Source organism: Neophocaena asiaeorientalis, unplaced genomic scaffold, assembly GCF_003031525.2.
Source record: "Neophocaena asiaeorientalis asiaeorientalis breed wild unplaced genomic scaffold, Neophocaena_asiaeorientalis_V1.1 scaffold190, whole genome shotgun sequence".
Classification (NCBI taxonomy): Eukaryota; Metazoa; Chordata; class Mammalia; order Artiodactyla; family Phocoenidae; genus Neophocaena; species Neophocaena asiaeorientalis.
Genome location: NW_020175017.1, coordinates 1748937 through 1772814, shown reverse-complemented (window position 1 = coordinate 1772814; position 23878 = coordinate 1748937).

The window sequence follows — 23878 nt, the reverse complement described above, 5'->3', positions numbered from 1 at the left end:
AATTACTTATACAGCTCCTTTTTCTGCCTACCCTTTTCAGTGAGGTTATAGCATACATTTGTAATATAGTTAGATTCATTTCCGACAGTCTCTATTCCACCCCTGCATCCCCCGACACCCTAGTTGGTTGTTTTTTTTAAGTGCATACAGTAAAAATCTATTTTTGATGTATACTTCCATGGTTTCTGACAGATGCAGAGTCGTATATGCATCAACACAATGCTGTACAGAACAATTCCACCACCCAAACAATAGACTTGTGCTGTCCCCTTCTCATCAACCACTCTGCTCTCCCTCAAATCCTGACAAGCATTAATCCATTTTCTTTTCCTGTAGTTTTGCATTTTCCAGAATGAAATAAATGAAATTATGCAAAACGTAGTCTTTTGAGTCAGACTTCTTTTACTTAGCAAAATACATGTGTCATCCATGTTTTAAAAGGATCTATAGCTAATATTTTTAAATGGCTGAGCAATATTTCACTCTATGTATGTACCAGAGTTTGTTTATTCATTCACCTGTTGAAATATAACTTGTTTTATTTCCAGTTTTTGGTGATTGTAATAAAAGTTGTTATAAACCTTCACAGGCAGCTTTATGTGAACATAACATTGTAGTGTACTTGGGAAAGTACCTAGAAGAAGGCTGTCATGTGGTAAGTGTATTTTTTTTTTTTTGATACGTGAGCCTCTCGCTGTTGTGGCCTCTCCCGTTGTGGAGCACAGGCTCCGGACGCGCAGGCTCAGCGGCCATGGCTCACGGGCCCAGCCGCTCCGCGGCGTGTGGGATCTTCCCAGTCCAGGGCACGACCCCGTGTCCCCTGCATCGGCAGGGGGGCTCTCAACCACTGCGCCACCAGGGAAGCCCGGTAAGTGTATTTTTAAGTTTATAAGAAGTCACCAAACTTTTCAAAAGAGGCTGTGCCATTTTACATTCCCACCAGCAATGTGTGAGTGTTCCAGTTCCTCTACATCCCTATCTAAACTTAACATTGTCTGCCTATTTGATTACAGCCCTTTAGTGAGTGTGAACTGGTATCTCATGGTATTATTTGCATTTCCCTAATGAGTAGTGATATTGAGTATATTTCATGTGCTTATTTGCTATCCATTTATATTCTGTGGTGAAAGTTCTGCTCAGATATTCTTCCCATTTTTCAAATATTTTTAAACTTTATTTTGAACTAATTCTAGGTAACAGGAAGTTGCAAAGATAGTACATAGAGTTCTCACGTACCCTTCATCAAATGTTACTGTCTGCGCAGTGCCGGCCTCGGCGCGTCCTCGGCGCCGGGCGGCAGTGTCCGAGGGAGGCGCGCAGGGTCGCAGCGGTGCGGCAACCGAGCTTGAGGGGGTCTGGGGACAGTAGTGCTCCCAGTGTGAGGGGCGGCGGCGCGGCGGCGGCGGCGCCCGCGGTCCCTGAGCAAATTGAGGACGAGGCCGCGAGGCGACGGCGTGGCGGGGCCCCCTCCAGCGGCCGCGCCCGGTTAGTCAAATCCATTTCACCTGCCTTCACTAATCAAGGTAGTTTTAAGACTTGTGTGTCCTCCAAGCAGCACATAGCTTAAATATTAAGATTTTGCCGGAGTTGTTTCTCAGCAACTTGGAGTCAGCTGTGTCTAGTTATAGTTGAAGTTGGAGTCAGCTGTGTCTAGTAAGACTGGATAGGACCAGAGACCCTCCTATTTGGCCTGAACGAGTGTCCGCCCAGTGACCTTTTGACATCAGAAGACCCAAAACTCCACCTTCAGAACATGCTAATCACCTCCATTTTTAAATGTGCAGAGGCCTGCAGCTTAATTACACCTGAGAAGATTACTGCACCTTTTACCAATCACCTTTCCCCACCCTCCCCAAACCCCAGAATGCCCTGCTGCTTTATTCTTTATCCCACAAACCTCCTAAGGTCCTTGCCCTCGAGGTGGAGACTTGTTCTCCCTTCTCATTTGGTTGCATTGGGAATAAATCCTCTCTGCTGTACACCTCAGCTTCTCAGCGGTTTGGCTTGCTGTGCATCAGGTAAAAGGAACGTGGTTTGCTAACAATTTTTTCTTTGTTTTTTGTTTGTGCCTGTATGTGTATGTTAATATAACTTTTTAATTTCTCTGGAATAAATGCCCCAAAGTACAATTTCTGGGTTATATGGTAAGTAAATGTTTAGTTTTGTAAAAAGACTGTTGTAGTCTTTTCAGTGTGGCTGTATCATTCTAGATGCCCACCTGCAATGTATGAGTAATCTAGTTCTCTCCATCCTTGTCAGCGTATAGTATTATCGGTATTGTGCATTTTAGTCATTCTGACAGAGAGAAGTGGTATCTCATTGTGGTTTTAATTTGCACTTCTCTGAAGGCTAATGATGTTGGACATGTTTTCATGATTATTGATGGGTCCTTTTAGGTGAAATACATTTTCATGCGGTACGTGGGCCTCTCACTGTTGTGGCCTCTCCCGTTGCGGAGCACAGGCTCCGGACGCGCAGGCTCAGCGGCCATGGCTCACGGGCCCAGCCGCTCCGCGGCATGTGGGATCTTCCCGGACCGGGGCACGAACCCGTGTCCCCTGCATCGGCAGGCGGACTCTCAACCACTGCACCACCAGGGAAGCCCCCTGAGAGTTCTTTACGTCTTCTAGACACAAATCTTTTTTAGGATATATAGTTTGCAAATATGTTCTCCCAGCCTGCAGCAAGTTTTTTTATGCTCTTGACTGAGTCATTTGGCAGAGAAAAGTTTTTAATTTTAATGACATCCATTTTTTATAAAGGTTTCCTTTTGTGGGTTGTGCTCTTGGTTTGAGTCTAAAAATTATTTGCCAACCCTTAAGTCCCGAGTTTTTCTTCTATTTTTTTTTTTCTAAAAGCTTAGATTTTTCTGAGTTTTTTTCCTAGAAGTTCTCCAGAAGTGATTCATTTTAGTTAATTTTTGTATAAAGTTTGAAATTTAGTTCAAAGTTCCTTTTTTTCCCTACGAATGTCTGATTGTTCCACATTGTTTAATAGGCTATTCTTCCTCCACTGAATTGCTTTTGTATTTATCAACATTAATCTGTGTGTCTATTCTCCACTAATACCACACTGCCTTGATTACTATGGGTATAAAGTAGATGTTAATGTCAATTGGGTGATTCCTTCTACTTTATTCTTCTTTTACAAAATTGTTTTAGCTATTCTAAGTCCACTGTCATTCCATGCAATTTTAGTATGTCTGTCTATATATGCAAAAAAGAAAATCTTTCTGGAATTTTTGTAAGAATTGTGTTAAACTACACATATATTTGGGAAGATATCTTTAGTATGTCAAATCTTTCACTCCATGGACTCAGTATACCTTTACTTGTTTAGATATTTTTTGAATATTTATCAGTAATTTTAAAAAGTACTCAGCTTAAAAGTCCAGTACAAGTTTTGTTAGATTAATGCAAAAGTGTTTCATTTTTATGAATTATTGGAAATAGTACTATTATTTTTAACTTTGGTTTCTACATGCTATTATGTAGAAATGTGATTGATTTTCCTGTTGTTGACCTTGTATCCTGTGAACTTTCTGAGCAAAAAAGTCTATTCACAGAGACTTCTGGAGATTAATTGAGATTTTCTATGTAGACCATAATGTCACCTGCAAAAAAAAAAAAATTCTTTTCAATCTGCAGACCTTTAATTTCTTTGTCTTGCCGTGTTGTGCTGGCTAAAACATACACTATATGTTCTCGTGTTCTCTTTGTTCTAATGGCTGGAACATCACTATTGATTAGAGTGGTGACAATGGATATGCTTTCTTTGTTCTCAAAATTAGAAGGCAGGCTTTTGGTCTTACATCATTAAGTACAATGTTAGTTGTAGGTTTATTTCTTTTTACTAGGTGATCTTATCAAGTTGATAAAAAATATCCTCTACAATGTCCTGATAGTTTTTTATCATAAATTGATGTTGGATTTTGTCAGATGCTCTTTGTGAATTAACTGATGTGATCACATGCTTTTTCTTCCTTAGCCTGTTGATATGGTGGATTATTTTGGTTGGTTTTCAAATATTAAATCAACTTTGAATACTTAGAATGAATTCTATTTAGTCATGGTATACAATTTTCATACAACTCTAGATTATTCAGTTTGCTAATATTTTCTTGAAGACACTTACATATAATTTTATGATAGAGAAACTTCTTTAATTGTTATGCATTGTTCTGATTTTGTTACCAGGGTAATGCTGGCCTCAAACATTGATTTGAGAAATGTTTCATCCTCTTCTATATGCTGGAAGAGATTTGCTAAATTAGTATTAATTCTTCTTTACATATTTGGAAGATTTCTCCAGTGAAGTTTTCTGAGATTTGTTTTACAAAAAAATTTTAAATAAAAATTTATTTAACATGATTACAGTACTATTGAGTTTATCTATTTCATTTTGATTTAGTTTTGCTAGCTTGTAGTTTTGAAGGAGTTGATCCATTTCTTCTAAACTATTGGATTTATGAGTAAATAGTTGTTCATACTATTACCTTGATGTCCTTTTAATAGCTACAGTGTCTGTAATTCTGTACAAATGATGCTCTGTCATTTCTAACATTCATGATTTATTTCTTCATCTTTTTATTTTTGCTAGAGGTTTATCAATTTAATGATTTCTCTTTCACTTTTGAAACATTCTTGCAAGGTAAGAATTCTGTTTGAACATTTTTCTTTCAGCAGCTTGCAGATGTCACTTTATTTTATTTATGGGTGAGTTATTTACTTAAACCATTTATTTATGCTTTATGATGGGAAGTCTGGTATAATTCTCACCCTTTTTCTTTTAGAGGTAGTGTGCTCTTTTTCTCTATCTGCCTTCAAGATTTTGCTTTGCTCTTCATATGAATTCTGCTTGGTGCTCTCTGAGCTTGATAGGTCTGTTTCAGTACCTGTCACTGTTTTGGAAAATTCTTATACATTATTTCTTCAAATATCTTCAACCTCTATTTTCTCATTCTAGGCTTCTAATTACATATGTTAGACCATTTGGTATTGTCCCAGAGCTCTTGGATATTCTATTCTGTTTTTTATTCAATATTTGTTTCTCTTTCCATTTTAGTCAGGTAGTTCTGATTATACAAGTTCTTCTTCAAGCTTATTGATTCTTTCCTTGGCAGTGTCTAATCTGATGAATCTGTCAAAGATAGTCAATCTCTGTCACTATAGTTTTATTTCTAGCATTTCTACTTGCTTCTTTCCTCTACGTTCTATTATCTTTGAGGGAATTATTTATCTAATATTTATGTTTTATAACTTTTCAATTATAGCTTTTATCATATTCATCATAATTGTTTTAAATTTACTGTTTGATAGTTCCAACATCTGTGTCATATCTGATTCTTATCCCAATATTTGCTTTGTCTCTTTAGACTGTGTTCCTTCTTGTCTTTTGGTGTGCCACATTACTTTTTGTTAAAATCTAGGTGTGCTATATAGCACAATAATATTGATATAAACATTTTTTTCTGTTTGGAGATGAGTACACCTTTTTTTCTGGCTAGGCTTTTAGAGTGTACGTTCCTGTTATTCTAATCTGACGTTGAGCCCAGTTTAAACTTTTCTCTATGCGTGGTAAGACTTTTTAAAAAATTATTTATTTTTGCTGCTCTCCAGAAAGAATCTTTCTCTTGCAGTTCTTTTGGCTGTTCCTATTATTTTCATTTGATGCTTGTTTGCCTGGTGGTAGGGGCTGGGAAATGGGGTGTTTTCTGATTATTGTGACAAAGATTCAGTCTTAAGTAGATACTCTGAACCCTTTTCTTGGTGGTGTGACTTTCAGAAGGGATCTTGTGAAATCTACTATAGCTGTTATCTACTATAGCAGCTATAGTAAGCTACCACAAAATCAGTGGCTTAAAACACCACAAAGTAAAATCATTATCGTATCATCCTGAAGGTCAAAAATCTATAATCAAGGCATTGTCAGGGCTGTGTTCCTTTGGGAGGATTCAGGGGAGAATCTGTTTTATTGACTTTTCCAGTTTCTAGGGGAATTCTTTGGCCGAGGGCTGCTTCTTCCATCCTCAATGTCCATTGCTCTAACCTCTGGTTTTTTCATCACATCTCATTCTAACTTTTGCAGTTGAAGAATTCAATTAAAAATGCATAGCAGTAGCATTTGTATGGTATGGCAGATTTACTAGAGGAATTGTTCACAAAATTTGATTTTGGCAATAAATGGTTGATAATTCTGTATTTGTTTCCTATTGCTACTGTAACAAATTGCCATAAATTTAATGGCTTAAAACAACATAAATTTATGATGTTACAATTTTGCGGATCATACTTCCAAAATGGGTCTTGTGGGCTAAAAATCGTGGTGTCAGCACAGCTGTGTTACTTTGGAAGGCTACAGGGGAAACTCTTTGCCATTAGAGGCTTCCTGCATTCCTTAGCTTGTGGACCCTTCCTCCATCTTTATAACACAGTATTTTATCCTATTTTTTTCCCCCAGGAGTGGTTTATATTTATTTCTTTTAAAAATCATTTTAAAATTTTATATTCAAATAATGAATGCACATGATCTTATTTTATTTATTTATTTTAAGATCTTTATTGGAGTATAATTGCTTTACAATGGTGTGTTAGTTTCTGCTTTATAACAAAGTGAACCAACTATACATATACATATATCCCCATATTTCCTCCCTCTTGCGTCTCCCTCCCACCCTCCCTATCCCACCCCTCTAGGTGGTCACAAAGCACCGAGCTGATCTCCCTGTGCTATGCGGCTGCTTCCCACTATCTATTTCAGTAGTATATATAAGTCCATGCCACTCTCTCACTTCGTCCCAGCTTGCCCTTCCTCCTCCCCGTGTCCTCAAGTCTATTCTCTACATCTGTATCTTTATTCCTGTCTTGACCCTATGTTCTTCATAACCCTTTTTTTTCCTTTAGATTCCATATATATGTGTTAGCATACAGTATTTGTTTTTCTCTTTCTGACTTACTTCACTCTTTATGACAGACTCTAGGTCCATCCACCTCACTACAAATAACTCAATTTCATTTCTTTTTATGGCTGAGTAATATTCCTTGTGTATATGTGCCACATCTTCTTTATCCATTCATCTGTTGATGGACATTTAGGTTGCTTCTCTGTCCTGGCTTTTGTAAATAGAGCTGCAATGAACATTGTGGTACATGACTCTTTTTGAATTATGGTTTTCTCAGGGTATATGTCCAGTAGTGGGATTGCTGGGTTGTATGGTAGTTCTATTTTTAGTTTTTTAAGGAACATCCATACTGTTCTCATAATGGCTGTATCAATTTACATTCCCACCAACAGTGCAAGAGGGTTCCCTTTTCTCCACACCCTCTCCAGCATTTATTGTTTGAAGATTTTTTTTTTTTTTTGCGGTATGCGGGCCTCTCACTGTTGTGGCCTCTCCCGTTGCGGAGCACAGGCTCCGGACACGCAGGCTCAGCGGCCACGGCTTACAGGCCCAGCCTCTCCGCGGCATGTGGGATCTTCCCGGACCGGAGCATGAACCCGTGTCCGCTGCATCAGCAGGCGGACTCTCAACCACTGCGCCACCAGGGAAGCCCTGTTTGAAGATTTTTTGATGATGCTATTCTGACTGGTGTGAGGTGATAACCTCATTGTAGTTTTGATTTGCAGTTGTCTAATGATTAATGATGTTGAGCATCCTTTTATGTGTTTGTTGGCCATCTGTATATCTTCTTTGGAGAGATGTCTATTTAGGTCTTCTGCCTATTTTTCAATTGGGTTGTTTGTTTTTTTGATATTGAGCTGCATGAGCTGCTGGTAAATTTTGGAGATTAATCCTTTGTCAGTTGCTTCATTTGCAAATATTTTCTCCCATTCTGAGGGTTGTCTTTTTGTCTTGTTTATGCTTTCCTCTTTTATCCTTTAGTTATGTCATTACATTAGCTTTATCTGACTCTCATCCTTCTGCTTTCCTCTTAAAACGACCCTTGTTATTACATCTGGCCCACCAGAGAGTCCAGGATAATCTCATCACTGAAAGACTCTTCATCACGTTCTCAAAGTCCCTTATACAATGTAAGCTAACAACATATCACAGGTTCTGGGACTAGGATGTGAACAGTTTTGGGGGGTTGTTATTCAGCCTACTGTGTTGCTCTTCCTCCAGATACAATGCCAGAACTAGTACACATTCCTGCTCTTCCACAGGCTAAAGCTGTTTTTTTCCCATTCCCTTCTGACAGCTGCAGTGGATTTCCAACAGTGTATTCAGACTATAATTCCATTGCTCCTGACTATGTATATTAAGGATTTGTTATTTAGGGGAGATAGGTGACATAAATTTGGGTGAAGTTTTGGTTGTTGTTGTGGCTCTGCCCCAAGCTGCTGTAGATAATCTCTTATACCCTCTGGAAACCATTTCCACTTCCTTTTCCCTCTGGAGACTTAAGTTTTGATTCTATAAATGGTATAGGGAGTGCTGTTTGGGATGGAATATCATCAATAGCTGCTATTCTCTTCCCTCAGCCAATATCATGGGGACTATTTCTCAAAATTCTCCTCAAACTTCACTGTGAGCACTCACTAGTGTTCCTTGATGGAAAAGCCTGGAATAAGGTACAAATCCCCCTATGTTCATGCCCCATAGGGGTTTCCCACTTTCACTTTAGTCCTCATCAATTTATTAAAATTGTCTAGCTGAGTCTTCTCATGGGGTTATACAGTGTCCTACAATGTTTGGCCCAGGTAAGCAAATGATTCAATTCTAGTATGTGCCTGTCTCCCTTCAGTTTTCAGTTGTTTGCCCCATGACTGCAGTTCTCCACTGGCTTCAAAAAAATCCTTAATTTGAAAATTTTCTAGGCTTTATATGTTAGTTTATTTCAAGAGTGGAAATAATGCCCTTTCAGGTCTGTACCACTCTGAGTTCAATACAGAATAACCTATTCTGACTTACTAACTTTTTTTTCAAAAAAAGAAAAGAAAATGAATATAACAATAAAAAAATTTCTAAAGCAACACTTGAGGCCCTCAAACTTGCCAAGCAAAAAGTGAGCTGTGAAATCTGCTCATCTCTGTAGCCCCCAGACATAAGCCCTAAAGATCATTTTCTGTCAATGAAAGTTCATGGACAAGAAAGTTTCATCCAGAAATAGATTATTTTAAAAACAGGAGTATCTTCCACTATAATACAAGGGCTTCTCATAATTGTTTAACATTATTTCATCATTGCTGTAGATTTCTCACTCTTTACTGGATGGAATTTTTCTTGCACCTTTTCTGTCACTGTTCCTCATCATCATTTGCATGGTGGTCATATGGGTCACCCACTATGGGGATATGTGCCCTGAATTGACAGAGAAAGCTTTGCATATTACTAAAGAATTTGAAAGTCTTGACTATGTATTTATTACAAACTTTTCTCTCTAGTGGCGCTGTACTCGAATATCTTGTGGCTCTGTGTAGCCTCTGAAATCTCTGTGGAGAACTCTAGGCAACAGTTTTCTGCTGAGACATCTGGGTCATACCTTGAGTATGCAGAACTTAGGAGTTTGGCCAGCAACCAAGGGAAGTTCCATGCATCTTTTTAGAACCCCTTTTCTGTGCCCCTATTCTATTACCTACTCCCTCAAATACCCTTGTCAACACAGAAATCTTGTCAACACAGAAATCAATGTTTGATTTCTGCATTTTCTCCTCCAAGTCCCATCATTCTCTATTTGGACTCTACTTTCCTGATCTCAGGTTCTGACAGTGCCCAGCAGGAGTGAGCTGAGTTGAATGTGGAGCTTACTTCCTGAGCTTATCCTTCTTTCAAAGATAGTAGAATGATTTTAGTTTATGTGGAATGTCTCAAAAGAGACTTTGTATATAATTTTTAAGCTTTTTTTTTAGCTTTTACTGTATTAAGCTACTCTATCATGACTGGAAAAATACATAAAACATTTTTAAAAGAAAGATAATATATTTGAATAATGCATTAACAGATCATTCAATAAATGAGATAACTGGGAATTTATGGAAACAATATGACAGATCCTTATCACCTATAAATTCTAGTTAAAGTATATCATTAAATGTAAAAACAGAGAACCGGAAATAACCAGTGGTAAATATTTTCCTTATCTTGTCTGGGAGGTGTCTTTCTAAGCATATAAACAACAAAAGAAATGAAAAAAATAAATTTCACTAGACCTAAGCAAATAAGCATTTAAAATTGATATACATCAAATTTTATATACATGCAATAACAACACCATAGTGTGGGCAAAGCATGAATAATTCAATAATAATAATTCAAAATATTTTAATATTCCAGAAAATTAATAAAACATGTAATATTTTCCATGATAATCTTGGTAGACAAGTCAAATATTAGGAAGTAAAATGGTGTAAAAATGATTAACAATGCTCAATAAAGAAATATGATTAAGAATAATTAAACACTTAGAAATAGTTTAAAAACTCTTTAATATTCAACATTTATTATGGTGAGTTGAAAGAGTCACTCTAATTAAATGCTAGTGTGAGCATGAAATGACTTTTCTGGAAATAAAAATTTGTCAGTATTCTTTATGTCAACAAAATTCCAAATTCTAAATATCTAATAGCTAATACGTAAGCTAAGCAGAATTACATGTAAATAAAGTGTTCAAGCATAGATAATACTTACATAACTTATTCTTACTTTACATGAGAAAATATCATTAGACAATCTTGTAAACAATTCCCATGCCATACTATAATGATAAAAAGGATAGCATGATTCAAGGATTTATGTAGAAAATGAATCCTACAACATAAGTGAATTTATGATGTCTGAGTTTGTACATCTAAGATGGGAGGCACAGGAAGAAAGGAAATAAAATTCTAACAAAACCTAAAGTTCTAACAAAACCTTTCATTAGGCAATAGAAATACAGGCTTTGTTTTCTTTCCTGTATTTTTCTCAGGATTTTTAAAGTTTCTAAAGAAACACATTATGAAATTTAAAAAATAATTTTGACTATATGGTCCACTTTAGATGGTATTTACTATAATTGCACATTTTCAACTTTTCAATTAATAACAAAAAGTAAATATGTGAAATGAAATAGATGTAAACTGTGGCTGAGAAGAAAATTTGTCAAACTTGTTTACAACATCTTATTTACCATACATATGCGTATAGAGAGAGCACAAGAGCAAGAAAGGCAGTATATATAGTATATTTATTGTACAATACATAGGTAAATGACTATGTATAAAGTATGTATAAAGTTGAGATAAAAATGTTCATTAGAGCATAAAAGTTAGAGGGGAGGGATACTGAACAGCATGAAAAATGAAAAAAGGATAGAGCATGCAAATTAAGTTTTTTGTTCAACTAAAGTACATTAACATCAAATCCATCTATAGAGAATGACTTTAGCACATGATATACTTTATGACAAAATAACATTCTCAGATGCTTGTACCAAATGGGTAACATCAAGCTTGGAAAAGTGGCCCAACATAATTTGAGCCTTAACACTTGTTCCAGAATTGCTACTGGGTCCATCAGCCACCTGGCCAGTGATTTCATCAACTGGTTGTGTCATAATAGAGATGCAGCTGTTTCTTTTCTTACTCCCTTAAGCATTAAAACCATGTGAAAACCAAGCAGCAAAATTTAAGATTTATAATACATCAGTCATAAAGTTTAGATATAAACTCTCATATGTTCATAATCATTTATTGAGCACCCACAATGTCTATAGCTGTATACTAAGTGTCATAAGAAAAATAAACAAAAAGATCGAATTGATTTCCTATACTTCAAAACAGAAAGTATGCACTTGAAAGTTTGAGATCATTTCTGTGAGATCAGGGAGAATATGTTTTGCTAAACTATAGCTATCAGAGTGTTTTAATCATAACTCAAGGCTGCCCTTAGCATGAGGAAAACAAGTATATTCAGAGGTTAAAACGTATTTCAAATCTTTAAAAAATACATATTCATTGGTGAATTTTTACTGTCACAGAAATGATGAAATTTGATGACTAATTCTATGAAAGTAAACTGGATACATCTGCTCTTTGCTTCTGCCACAAAAGGGAGTGAATGTATACATAGCAGAGCCTAAGAAGGAATACGTGCCCAACCACATCCTGGCAGCTTTGGGAAGATAGGATCTTCCAAAACTCAAATAACACTGGAATTGGGAGTAAAGAGCTATAAAACTTAATATTTTAGTAGCCTGTAATCCACTATTCTTGAACTAAAGTACAAGGTCATTAACTTTTGTAAAAATCTTTGAGCTAAGGAAATTACACTATCCTCATTCTTTGTAATTTGCTGTTCTTACCTTAATAAAAGTAACTTTTAAAAGTCAAAAAAAAAAGTTTGAGATCAGTTATATAGAGCATATATTAGTAATGAATAGTACAAATACATGAATTTGAGCTTTGTAGCTTTGTATTTCAACAGCAAAAATTCATGAACGGAAGGAGAAACCATTTTAAATAGCTTTCATTATTCCAGTGTTTGAATTCTTCAAAAAAATAAATTTCATACAGTAATGGAGACTGCTGGCTTTCCAGAAGTCAAATCTCAGCCCAACAAAATTCACTTCATTGATAGGTGGATTGACAACCAGTGTTTGAGGAAGTATTGAGGAAGACATGGTTTAAGTGTTAATTGACTCGATAGCCCATTTTAGAAAATGCAAACTGCTAAAACAACTAATCTTCTCTACATTTTAAAATCCTTTAATTCTTTACATTTTTATCCCTCTCCTTTTCAAAAATGTAACTTTGAATAAATCTACCAGTGACAGGCATGAACCACCACTGCTGAAACTAAAATAGTTGTGGCTTTGGAGTAATGGCAGATCCCTGCAGCAACAGAGCTTTAAAATAATAAACAAAAACAAAAACGTTGCTTTGAAATTTAAAAGGGATCCAAGTTTGGGATGAGAATTATCCCTTGGAGAACCTTAACTCATGTCTGGGGCTTTCCCAGTCTGGCTTACCAAGTAATTACCTCATCTGGAGAGGTTTGATGTATCCCGTGGCCCTAAAGTGTTCTCTTGCCTAGTGTGCCTACATTTTGAGAAAGTCACTCAATTTTTTTCACTTGTCTTTTTTTGATTCCTAAAAAACGATATAAGTGTGTGGTTAGTGAACCACTAACACTGACATTACTTGGCAGCTTGTTGAAAACAAAACATCAGGCTTCACACCAGACCTACTAAATCAGAATCTCCATTTTCTTAAGGTTCCCAGATGAGTCATATGCATAATGTTTGAAAAACACTGGACTACCTAATTACATGTTCTCTATTGGCTCAACATTTTTCCTCCTTCAAATGAGAGCAGTGACTACTTTTAATGGTAGCATACAGTGGCCCTTATCATAAATTTCCCTTTTGTTTCTCAAATAGCAAAGTAGCTGTTAGGTTTGTGAACATAGGATGTTAATATTTTGGTAGAGTTTTGAAAATTTGCAAAACCTTTGTATTAAAAAGAAAGGTATTGTTCTTGGTTTTGAGAAATTGATGGTATTATATACATTTAGCTTCTTAACTTAGCAATTTATAATTTCTGTGTCTTTAGGGCAGACATTTTTTGAATAAGCAGGATTCATTTAAAAGAATGGATATTTTGGTGAAGATTCTGAGCATGTCTAATCTTTTTTTCAATTTACATATAAAAAACAACCTTTTTGAGTAAAATATATATAGCTTAAGAAATTGGAAAATGATCTTTAACCTAGTCCATATATTTTGTCTTTCCTCTGTGATGAGTCAAGTTCTTTCCTTCTGCTCAGTCATCATTTTTCTGAATTCCATTGCCTCAGGTTAGTTTTGGCAGATATTATGTTGAGGATAATAATCATGAAAGTATATTTGAGAATAGTCTTTTAAAGATACATGTAATATTCCAATTATATGTTTAAAATAAATACTATAACTTCATTTTTGGAGTTACTTTTCAAGTCTTCTCCACGTATTATTCACACAGCAGGTATCTCTCTTGCTGATTTTCAGTTATTTATCTTAAGTAGGAAGTAGGTCAAAAAACACCATGGATTTTTTCCTTCTGCCAGCCAGCACATTTAAAGTACTCATTTGGGAATCCACGATCAAAAATATAGTTGAGAATATCAACACTAAGTATTGGTCTTAATGCATATATAATTTCCTTCAAGATTTAATAGTTCCACAGTGATGAGCAATATTGTCTCAGCTATTAATAGCAAACCAATATTGTGGATTTGCTTGTAATAAAACAAACTGAAGGTAACAGTAGGTTTGGTCATACCAAAATCTTTACTTGTTCTCAAGTTTTCCAGACTCCAAAATATTTTGTCAAGATATTTTCCATCAAGCAGATTGAAAATGGCATGTAACCAAAGAGCAAATTGCAAAAGAACCAGGATATGGCAGTTTCTGGATCTTCCCACACCTGTGGATACAAAATTTTCACTGAAGTACTTAAATCAATTAATTAATATAGAACTTATTCAAGTAATTAAAGTATAGAAAATGTATTTACTACAGTAAGTTAGTTTCATAAATTATTTTCTTATTTTCCTTATAATTGTACCACTTACGTATCAATCTCTAAACCTATGGCTAAATTTTAAATGTTTTTGCATGTATGGAATTATATCAGAGTTATGAGTCCCCCAAAATAGAGTGTGTCACTGTTACCGAGTCCAAGCTCATACTGCTTGCCTCTTGACAGGCCAACAAATCAAGAGACAAGGTATTAGGGCAAGGAATAGTGACTTCATTAGGAAAGCCAGCAGACCAAGAAAATGGTGGACTAGTGTTCCAAAGAACCATCTTACTCGAGTTAAATTTATTCCTTATTCTTTTGTCTCTGTTTTTTCTTTTGCCCTACCCAGGTACGTGGGGAGTTTCTTGCCTTTTGGGAGGTCTGAGGTCTTCTGCCAGCCTTCAGTAGGAGTTCTGTAGGAGTTGTTCCACGTGTGGATGTATTTCTGGTGTATCCGTGGGGAGGAAGGCGATCTCCGCGTCTTACTCTTCCGCCATCTTCAAGGTCCCCCCTCTAGTCTTCTTTTATACTAACAGGAGAGTGTGTAGCTGGTTGTTGCAAACTTCTTGTTGCTGGAATCCTTTGTTCTTGCAGCTATCCACATAGGGTCTGGTCACAATGTTCCTATAAATCTCCAGCAAGACAAATGCTATTATCTGTTCCATACCTTTTTTCTCTATATGAATGAAAAATGATATACCTTTAAAGGTCAAGCCTGGGAGTCTGAGCCTTTGAGAATGGGCTATCATGTACATTTCAGACAATAGGCAACATTTTTTTTACAAAAGTACAGAGCCAGCATAACTAAGCACATGCAACAGAGCACAAAGGTTAGATCTAAAGGAATAGATCAGATATGGAGTCAGGTTTGTTCTTCTCTGTTACATCACAGCTTGCTGAACAGATTATAGCACAGCCTGTTGGTTTGGGTCCCATTCAATGAATGCTGATTTGGAATTTCACTGATATAAGGGACTAGGTAGAATGTCCAAGTGAAGCACATACTGTCTCAGGTGTCCTACAAGGTCCTTTTTAGGTGTGTGTGGGGGGGGTCTCAACAGGCAGCAATTATTTTTTCTTCCCTAACTGCCAAAAGGATTGACAGTGTGCTCTGCCCACATGGTCCCAATAAACTTTATGTGGTGACCCCTGAATTTTGTCTGGTATTTCCAGCTATCTCTGCAGGTGGACGTGAGATAGTGCGGTCAGTGCTGTTGATATGGATGCTTCTGACTTGCCAACCAATAAGGCATCCATTTTTGGTGAAAGTTTTTGACATATGACAGTAGAGGTACTTGCACTAAATCCTGTCCTAGGTTCTGGAGGCAAAAGGCAAGGAAGTTTAAGTACTCCTGAGAGAGTTCTGCAAATGTATATTGGAGGCCTTGCCATACAAATGTAAATTGATCATGTTTTTATGTGACAGGAGGGCAGAAAAGAAGGAGCTGGAAATGTCCATGATAGCATATCAAAAATCATCAGCTTTTGCAATGGATTCAGTTATCGCCTTGATATCTGGAAAAACCAGGACTGCCAGATCAAAATTAAAATTAGTTGGAGATAATCCTGTGTAAACTTCTACCTCCATTTGTCTTTTCACCAACTGTAGACCATATGGGGCTTTTATATTGAGATATCATGTTACTTTACTACATCTGTAGAGTTTAAGTTCTAAATCAAGGCTGTGATTTCCATTTCCCCTGCTGAAATTCTATGTTGTTTTTCTTGGCCTGCTGAAATTCTATGTTGTTTTTCTTGGACTGCCTGAGACTGAACTGGGAAACAAATTTGGAGCTATCTATGTGTCCCACTGGCACTTCTATATATGAATTCTTCCTGATCAAAATAATCCTTTCTATAATTTAATATTTTCAGAGAACAAGCAAAATAATAACATTATGCATTCAGAAGTGGCTAAAACTATAAATTGAGTTGGCACAAATGGCACCACGCACAAGGTCATGTTAGCTTCCCTTCCCCATTGGAACCTCATTTATACTTTGCCAGTTAAATCTGGGTTCCCCCTTCCTTCCACAAAACTGAATAGGTTGATCATTTAGACACCTGAATCCAACAGATTGATAAAAGCTTGAGTCCGTCCCCTTTCTGGAGTTTCCCACATACTAAATTGGGTGAGTTCATAGCACTTTTGGTCCCTCTTGGCGACAGCGAAAACTTGACCACATCTCTCTCCACCCTTCTCTCCTAGCTTCCCCTAAAGAATTTAAGTTCATTAGTAAGGAGGGAAAGATTAGAGGACATAGGAGAGATTGAATCCATTCCATTAAACAAGATGCATTTACATTTGGTTTCCAATATTGTAGCAACTGCTTCTATTTCAACTAAATGAACTTCTGTTGTTTTTTGTCTACCCAAAGCTTTGAATCATATGGTATGGTTGTGACTACTAACACCATTTATTTAGCTTTGGGAACCCATTTACTAAGCAGCCATAGACCCATGCTTTTGGAATAGGGCTGTGAGATTTGCACCATTTGGCTCGCTTCTGCTTGACGCATGGGGTGGCAACGATTTTTAAGGAGCCTTCCTTAATATGGGGCAACTGCTGCTCCATTTCCAAGAACATATCTTTCAAACTTTCACCCATTTTCTTTTTTTTGAATGTTTGAATTTTATTTATTTTTTATACAGCAGGTTCTTATTAGTTATCCATTTTATACATATTAGTGTCTATATGTCAATCCCAATCTCCCAATTCATCACACCACCACCACCACCTTCCCCTGCTACTTTCCCCCCTTAGTGTCCATACGTTTGTTCTCTACATCTGTGTCTCTATTTCTGCCCTGCAAACTGGTTCATCTGTACCATTTTTCTAGGTTCCACATATATGCGTTAATATACGATATTTGTTTTTCTCTTTCTGACTTACTTCACTCTGTATGACAGTCTCTAGATCCATCCACGTCTCTACAAATGACCCACTTTCATTCCTTTTTATGGCTGAGTAATATTCCATTGTATATATGTACCACATCTTCTTTATCCATTCGTCTGTCGATGGGCATTTAGATTGCTTCCATGACCTGGCTATCGTAAATAGTGCTGCAATGAACATTGGGGTACATGTGTGTGTGTTTTTGGGTTTTTTTTGCGGTATGCGGGCCTCTCACTGTTGTGGCCTCTCCCGTTGCAGAGCACAGGCTCCAGACGCACAGGCTCAGCAGCCATGGCTCATGGGCCTAGCCGCTCCGCGGCATGTGGGATCCTCCCGGACCGGGGCACGAACCCGCGTCCCCTGCATCAGCAGGCGGACTCTCAACCACTGCGCCACCAGGGAAGCCCAACATGTGTGTTTTTGAGTTATGGTTTTCTCTGGGTATATGCCCAGTAGTGGGATTGCTGGGTCATATGGTAATTCTATTTTTAGTTTTTTAAGGAACCTCTCTCTATAGTGGCTGTATCAATTTACATTCCCACCAACAGTGCAAGAGGGTTCCCTTTTCTCCACACCCTCTCCAGCATTTGTTGTTTGTAGATTTTCTAGTAATGCCCATTCTAACTGGTGTGAGGTGATACCTCATTGTAGTTTTGATTTGCATTTCACCCATTTTCAATATAAGGGACAACGGAATTTAGATTTCTTTATATCATTTTCTCATTCTCCGGTAAGTCACCTTTATTAACATTGTAAACCCAATCCAGAGCAATAAGAACTTGAATTCTAGCCAGTCCTTCTGTTTTTCTGGGCTAGTTTGTTTGTCTCAAGGGTAACTCCCATAGAGGGCAAAAGATCCCTTATGCCAACTAGGATGAGACCTTGTATTGCCATCTCCAAATTGATCAAAATTTGGCATGATAAATGCAGCATAAGTAGGGTCATAAGACAATACAGTTGTTGCCATTGTTTCTTAGAAAGCATTACATATCTTTACCTCTTATCTAAGTGGACCAGCCACAGTTCTAACCAATTACTTGATTCACATCCACAATGCTTGTAAGTTTCCTTCTTTACCTGCTCACTGATACTGTGTTTCTGTAACTGTTGTCTGAAAGGAGTCATAATCTTATGCCTATCCAAGATGTATCTTAGTGCTATTTTAGTTATTATAAAGGGGCAAGCTGGAGGTTGATAGACAGATTGGTGAGGAAGCTTTCCCACATGGAGGAGAGTCAGCAACATTCATGGCACTGTTCAGGCAACAGTAATTTAACTTATTTCCTGGTATCCAGAAATGGGCAATAAATAGACATGATTTATTGCCTAGGTGACCTAGAGTTTGGTCAGTAGGTTGACTGCTGAATTCCATGAGCTTTCCACATTTTCTGTTAAGCAGTTGTGAGGCCTTCATTCTTCATTTCTGGAAAGTCATGTTTCTTTTTTTTAATTGAAGTATATGCAATTTGCAATATTTTCAGGTGAAGAATATGGTGATTCAATATTTTTATAAATTATAATTCATTTAAAGTTATAAAATATTGACTGTATTCCCTGCGCTTTACAATATATCCTTGTTGCTTATTTATTTTATACATAATAGTGTCTCTTAATCCCACATCCTTATCTTTTCCCTCCCCCCTCCCTCCTCCCCACTGGTAACCATTAGTTTGTTTTCTATATTTATGAGTCTTTTTCTATTTTGTTATAGACATTTATTTGTCTCAATTTTTAGATTCTACAAATTAGTGATGACATAGAGTATTTGTCTTTATCTGACTTATTTCACTCTATACTCTCTAGGTCCATCCATGTTGTTGCGCATGGCAGAATTTCATTTTTTTTTTATGGCTGAGTAACATACCATTGTGTGTGTGTATGTGTGTGTGTATGTGTGTGTATAATACCACATCTTCTTTATGCATTCATTTGTTGATGAACACTTAGGTCACTTCCATATCTTGGCTATTGTAAGTAATGCTGCTATGAACACTAGGATACATGTATCTTTTCAAAATAGTGTTTTTGTTTGCTTTGGATATATACTCATATGGTAGTTCTATTTTCAGTTTTTTGAGGACCCTCCATAAAGTTTTCCACAGTGGCTGCACAAAAGTACAAAACACCCACAGTGTACAAGGTTTCCCTTTTATCCACATCCTCTCCAACATTTGTTATTTGTAGACTTTTTGATGATAGCCATTTTGACAGATGTGAGATGATAGCTCATTTTGGTTTTGATTTGCATATCTCTGATTAGTGATGCTGAGCATTTTTTCCATGTGCCTCCTGCCTATCTGTATGTCTTTTTTCAGAAAAATGTCTACTAAGGTCTTCTGCCTATTTTTTAATCTTTTTTTATATTGAGTTGTATGAGCTGTTTATATATTTTGGATATTAGCCCCTTAATTGTCATATATTTGCAAATATTTTCTCCCATTCAGTAGGTTGTCTTGTCTTTTTGTGGATGGTTTTCTTTGCTATGCAAAAGTTTATAAGTTTAAATAGGTTCCATTTGTTTATTTTTGCTTTTCTTTTGCCTTGGGAGACAGATCCAAGAATTATTGCTACAATTTTTATCAAACAGTGTTCTGCCTATGTTCTCTTCTAGGAGTTTTATGGTTTCTGGTCTTATATTTAGGTCTTTAATACATTTTGATATTTTTATATATGATGTAAGAAAATTTTCTCATCTCATTTTTTTTTACATATAGCTCTCCAGTTTTTCCAGCACCACTGATTAAAGAGACTGCCTTAAAAAACAATAAAAATAAAAAAAAAAGAGACTGCCTTTTCTCCATTGTATATTCTTGTCTCCTTTGTTGTAGATTAATTGACCATAAGAGTGTGTGTTTATTTCTGGGCTCTCTATTCTGTTCCATTGCCCTATGTGTCAGTTTTTGTTCTAGTACCATGCCGTTTTGATTACTGTAGCTTTGTATTGGGTTGGCCAAAATGTTCATTTGGGTTTTTCCACAAGATCTTATGGAAAAACCCAAACGAAGTTTTTGGCCAACCCAATAGTATAGTCTGAAGTCAGAGAGCATGATAACTCCAACTTTGTTCTTTTTTCTTAAGATTGCTTTGGCAATTATGGGTCTCTTGTCATTCCATATATATTTTAAGATTATTTGTTCTAGTTCTGTGAAAAATGTCCTGGGTATTTTGATAGGGAATGAATTACATCTGTAGACTGCTTTGGAGTATAGATACTTTAACAATATTAATTCTTCCAATTCCAGTATAATGGATATCTTTCTTTTTATCATTTTCAAATTCTTTCATCAATATTTTATAGTTTTCAATACATAGGTCTTTAACCTCCTTGGTTAAGTTTATTCCTAGGTTTTCTTTTTGATGCCATTATAAATGGGATTTTTTTCCTTAATTTCTCTCTCTGATAGTTCATTGTTAGTACATAGAAAAGCAACAAATTTCTGTATATTAATCTTGTACTTGCAACTTTACTGAATTCATTCATTATTTCTAATAGTTTATTGGGAGAGGCTTTAGGGTTCTCTCTATATAGCATCATGATGTCTGCAAATAGTGACAGTTTCACTTCTTCTTTTCCAATTTGGATCCCTTTTATTTCTTTTTCTTTTCTGACTGATGTGGCTAGGACTTCCAATACTATATTAAATAGAAGTGGTGAGAATGGGCATCCTTGTCTTGATTCTGATTTTAGAGGAAAAACTTTCAGCTTTTCACCCTTGAGTGTGATGTTAACTGTGGGTTTGTCATAAATGGACTTTACTATGTTGAGATGGATTCACTCTATACCAACTTTGATGAGAATTTTTTGTCATGAATAGATTTCAATTTTTTTCAAAAACTTTGTGTATTTGAGGTTATCATGTGATTTTATCTTTTCTTTTGTTAATATGGTGTATCACATTTATTGATTTGAGAATACTGAACCATCCTCGCATCCCTGAAATAAATCCCACTTGATCATGTTGTATGATCCTTTTTACATATTGTTGAATTCAATTTGATGATACTTTGAGGATTTTTACATCTATATTTATTGGAGGTGTTGCCATGTAATTTTCTAATTTTTAGTGTGCTGTTCTGGTTTTGGTATCAAGGTAATGGTAGCCTTGTAGAATGAATTTGGGTGCAGTCCATCCTTTTCAAATTTTTGAAATAGTTTAAGAAGGATAAGTATTATCTCTATATATGTTTGTAGAATTCCCCTGTGAAGCCATCTGGTCATGCACTTTTGTTTGCTGGGAGTTTTTTTAAATTACGTATTCAATTTAAACTAATGATCAGTCTGAGAAGATTGCCTATTTTTTCCTGATTCAGTTTTGGAAGGCTATATATTTCTAGATATTTGTCCATTTCTTCTAGGTTGTCCAATGTGTTAGCATATAACTCTTTACAGTACTCTATTATGATTTTTGTATCTCGGTGGTATTGATTGCTATTTTTCCTCTTTCATTTCTTATTTTGTTTATTTGGGCCCTCTATCTCTTCTTCTTGATGAGCCTGGCTAAAGGTTTATCAATATTTATGTTTTCAAAAAAGAGATATTGGTTTTATCTTTTCTATTTTTTGTTTCTATTTTATTTCCTGTCTGATCTTTATTATTTCTTTCCTTCTGCTGACTTTGGGCTTTGTTTGTTCTTCTTTTTCTAATTCCTTAGATGGAAGTTTATGTTGCTTATTTAAGATTTTTCTTATCTCTGAAGGTAGGCCTGAATTGCTATGAACTTCCCTTCTAGAACTGCTTTTGCTGCATCCCATTGATTTTGGAAAGTTGTGCTTTCATTTTCATTTGTCTTGAGGTATTTTCTGATTTTCTCTTTGATTTCTTCTTGACCCATTGCTTTTTTTTAGTAGCATGATGTTTGGTCTCCATGGGTTTGTTCTTTTCCCATTTTTCTTTCTGTAGTTCTTTTCTAGTTACATACCATAGTGTTCAGAAAAGATGCTTGATATAATTTCTATCCTCTTAAATTTGTTGAGACTTGTTTTGTGGTCTAGTATGTGATCTATCCTGGAGAATGTTCCATGTGCACTTGAAAAGAATGTGTATTCTACTGTTTGGGGATGGAATGTCCTGTAGATATCTATTAAGTCCAACTGCTCTATTTTGTCATTTAAGACCACTGTTGCTTATTGATTTTCTTTCTGGATAATCTGTCAATTGATGTAAGTGTGGTGTTAAAGTTCCCTACTGTTATTATATTGTTGTCAATTTCTCCCTCGATGTCTGTTGATATTTGCTTTATATATTTAGGTGCTCCTGTATTGAGTGGATATATGTTAATGAGTGTGGTATCATCCTCTTACATTGATCCCTTTATCATTATATAATGCTCTTTTTTCATCTTTTGTTACAGCATTTGATTTAAATTCTATTTTGTCTGATATGAGTATTGCTACCCCTACTTTCTTTTCATTTCAATTTGCATGAAATATCTTTTTCCATCCCTTCACTTTCAGTCTTTGTGTCTTTAGCTCTGAAGTGAGTCTCTTGTAAACAGCATACAGATGAGTCTTGTTTTTTCATCCAGTCGGTCACCCTATGGCTTTTGATTGGAACACTTAGTCCATTAATATTTAAAGTAATTATTAATATGTTTTTACTTATTGCCATTTTATTACTTCTTTGCTTGTTGTTTTTGTAGTTTTTCCCTGTTCTTTTCTTCTTTTAGTGTCTTTGCTTGTGGCTTGATTTTTCTTCAGTGTGTGCTATGTTCCTTTCTCTCTTGTTTTTGTGTGTCTGTTGTAGGTTTTTGATTTGTATTACCATGTGGTTCATAAATGTTGCCTGATAACTATATCTACTTGTTTTAAACAGGTAGTCCTTTAAGCTCAAACACTTTATAGATCTACATTTTCCAATCCCCTCTCCCACGTTTTGTGTTTTGATGGATGTCATATTTTGCATCCATGTTTATCCCTTTACTGATTATTGTAGTTGTGCTTGATTTTATAATTTTTGTCTTTTAATCTTTGTACTAGCTTATTTAAGTGGTTGATTCTCAGCCTTTACTATATATTTGCCTTTACTAGTAGGATTTTTCCTTTACTATAGATGCTTACTCTTATTATAGCTTTTTCTTTTCCATTTAGAGAAGACATTTTAGCATTTCTTTCAGGGTAGGTTTAGTATTGATGAACTCTTAGTTTTTGCTTGTCTGAGAAGTTCTTTCTCTCTCTGATTCTAAATGATAATTTTGTTGGTTACAGTATCCTAGGTTGCAGGTTTTTCACTTTCAGCACTTTAAATATGTGTCACTTCCTTCTGGCCTGCAATGTTTCTGCTGAAAAATCAGCTTTTAACCTTATGGAGGTTCCCTTGTATATGACTTTTGCTTTTCTCTAGCTGCCTTTAGAATTCTCCCTTTATCTTTAACTGTTGTGGTTTTAATTATGATATGTCTTGGTGTGGATCTCTTTGGTTCATCTTGTTTGGGACCCTTTGCTTCTCCTATACCAGGATGTCTGTTTCCTTCTTCAGGTTTGGGAAGTTTTCAGTCATAATTA